Here is a 3,247-nt window from a genome sequence, read left to right as displayed (position 1 = left end):
CCAAATCCCAACGTGTCCTGCCCAGCTTAAGTTTCATCGCACAGCGGGCCACATCTCCCTTCAGGACAGGGGTTCAGTTCTGGTGCCCAGTACCGTACACAGAGATGCTCAGAAGGTACGCAGTGACCAAACGCGCCTACAAGGGCAAAAGCATCGCAGGAAGCTTACATTCCGTGGGAACGTGTTCAGGGCTGACAAAAGCCTCCAAACGTGGCTGCTTTGCAGTCCAGCACCTCTCAGGGAATTGAAACGTGACTCTACAGACCTTTTGCGAGTCTTGTAGTATTTGTCACCCTTAAAGCTTGGCTCTGGGTCCGTTTCTTCTGCAGACGGGAAGGTCACTTACTTCTCCCAGGTGTCTCTCACCTTGACGTGGGACAAGGGGCTCCCTGTTTACCGCTCACTCCTGCTCTCGCTCTGTCTGTTTGACCCTGAACTCCATAACCTTATCCATGTCAAGCGTGCCTAGTCGACCCCAGGGAAGGGCAGTCTCCTTTCAGAAGAGGGTTAGATCCCATCCAGAGTGCAAAAGGTAAACAGACAACTCCTCTCCCTGCTGTACAACCTCTTCAGTGTGACATAACATACGTGGTACCACTACAGTAACCACAGTCAGATACATAAAACTGTTCTGCTGCCTGTCCCAATACTCACACTTCAGGTATTTCAGCCATATCACTCCTCAGCATCTTTGACAGAAAGGTGCCGCATTATTATATATTTCCCTCTCATAGGTGAGGGGGAGGAGGCTGCTGGGCAGAGGAGCTGCAATGCAGTCAGGAACCGAACCCAAATCAGATATCGCTCCTGAAACACAGAAGTCACCGTTCATCTGTCCGAGGATACGCTGCTTCCACCAAGATGAGCCCATCATCAGCGATAACACGCTCCTGGCTCCCGTCTGCCACGAACACCTGCTGTCTAGCTGCGTGCGCTTAGATATTCTCTTGCAGTGGCAGGCCTAACATACTCACTCCTTTATATATCAAATCTTACAGTTCAATAATATGATATCATGGGCCTGAAAAAGCAAAAGAAAATGGACCGAGAAAGGAAGGCAGGAGAAGTAAAATAAGCAATAGCAGATATTGTTGAATATACCTTTTGTGATTTTGCTATTACAATTCAAAACTTGGTTGAGTACCTGTATTTCACTCACTAACAATTTCATACATTCCTCATAGAAATTATGAGTTTCTATACACCAATCAAACCAGTTGCTCCAAGAGTAGGCAACGGCCTACTGGATTGCAGACCCATTTGGTTTATTGTGGGGGAACTATGTACAAACCATGCTCTTAATAAGACACTGAACTACTGTTTTCCGCCTAGTTGCCTGCATCCAGTGTTTCTCCTCACAAATCAAAAAACTTGGTGTAAGTATTAATTGGACGAAAGAAAAATCACAAAACTCAGCCTTCCTGTAGGTTGCAACGCTTGTCGTGTCAAATTCCAGACAAACACACAGCTTTTTTAGATACCTAGAAGATTTAAAGTCCTCTTTGAAGCTACTGCCTGTTGGGAAAGCCCAGGAGTACTGTCTTCCATCAAGAGAGTGCCAGGAAGTCACTAACACAGCAGAAAAATCTTCTGTATCTCCAAAATCCCACCGCACCTATACATTTAACACAAAAATGTTGACTTGGGTCAAGGTCCTTCAAGGTACAGAAACAAGCAAGCATTACAAGTCCCCGTCCACAGACAAAACATCAAAATACCAACTTCAAAGAAGATTTCGTAAACTTCCAAAGAGTTTTGCTTTGGGTATGTTTGCCCGAGTTTATACATGGGAGTTTTCAGCATCACTTGCAGACCTCAAACCATTTATTTCCACCAAGCGCTCCGTGGCTCACTCATGTTCAAACTGCATTTTGGGAGGAACAAACTTGGGCTCGTACACCATCTTCCACACGTTTCCTCTTGTTCACAACATGCCGTACATCCAGCCGCACTTCATCTGGTTCAGCAGCAGAGCGCAGCCCTGCTTTTACGGTGGATACCAAACACACCGTGACACTGTCAAGTCTGCTGGGACGTCTTTGGCACACCGAGGGCGTGCCAGCTCGTGCCAGGCCAGCGCTCCTATCGTTCAGCATGTTTGGGTAGACAAGGTTTGAGCAAGGCACCCTCACCCCGTGCTTAATTTCTTCCGCTGGTAAGCCAACGGGCCCCTCTGACCTCGCGCCAACACGTAGGCACACAGATGACCTAAAATTTGGGCATTAAGCTCAGGTCAAACCCTTGAGGAATACGCCCTCTAAAGCCACACGCGCTACAACCAGAATTTTAATGCAGATTTCAAGAAATACGCCTTCCACCACCTCTCGCTTGCTCCCTCGCTCCCCAGTGGCTGTGGATTCACAGTTCCCTATGAACTTCCTCCTTCAGTTGTGCTCGCATTTCAAAAGAAAACAAATCTTCAGACACCCCCTCATCCTCCACCCCTATCATACTGGCTCCCTGCTCTGAATTCCTTTTCCACGACTCGATTTCCACCCTGGGCACCCCACCCTCGTGCCTATACTTGCCCGTTGCAGTAGCCCACGGCAGCCAAGGCTCTGCCCTCCGTTCCCCCTCCTATCGCTTTCTGCTGGCGGCCCCTTCTTCACGCTGCCGCCCGCTCACACGAGAGGTACCCAGCGATGCAGAGGATGACAGCGTGTTACCGAACAGTAGAAACACCACAGTGTAATGTCTTCAGTGTTTTAAACGTGCTTTTCCATTTTTGCACCACCACGTTTCAGGTTCAAAACCAGTATGTGGGTTTTTTTTCAGGATGGAAAGTAACCTGGCTTTCAGAATCACAATGGGAAAAAGTGTTAGTTATTGGAAACGTGAAAAAGAAACCTGTATATCATGAATAAATTCCCCCACTGGAACAAGGTGCTCAGTATAGATTCCCATTTCAACACATGGCCTTGTTGTTTACCACATTAAAAGCAATTTGGCTTTCTGATGTTATAATACTTGCATTTTTATAAAGGCAGTATGGGCTCTGTGACACCCAGACACCTACCCAGTGCTACTGGTTCTATGGCCAGGTGAGATGGAGGGGTTACACTGGCAAGATCCGGCATCTCTCCCTCTCTCCCCCTGTGTATTTTGGTAAGACTCCCTTAGTATGGCAACCGAATACCAGGCATATTCACTAGCCTAAGCAGACTCTTCCTTCTGAGCCTGCCCAACAGAAAACCACGCCATTTCAGCTGCGTACATATTCCACTCAGAGCAAAACAGGCACATTTGG

Source organism: Aquila chrysaetos, chromosome 7 (genome assembly GCF_900496995.4).
Source record: "Aquila chrysaetos chrysaetos chromosome 7, bAquChr1.4, whole genome shotgun sequence".
Lineage (NCBI taxonomy): Eukaryota > Metazoa > Chordata > Aves > Accipitriformes > Accipitridae > Aquila > Aquila chrysaetos.
Note: the sequence above shows the minus strand (reverse complement) of the source record.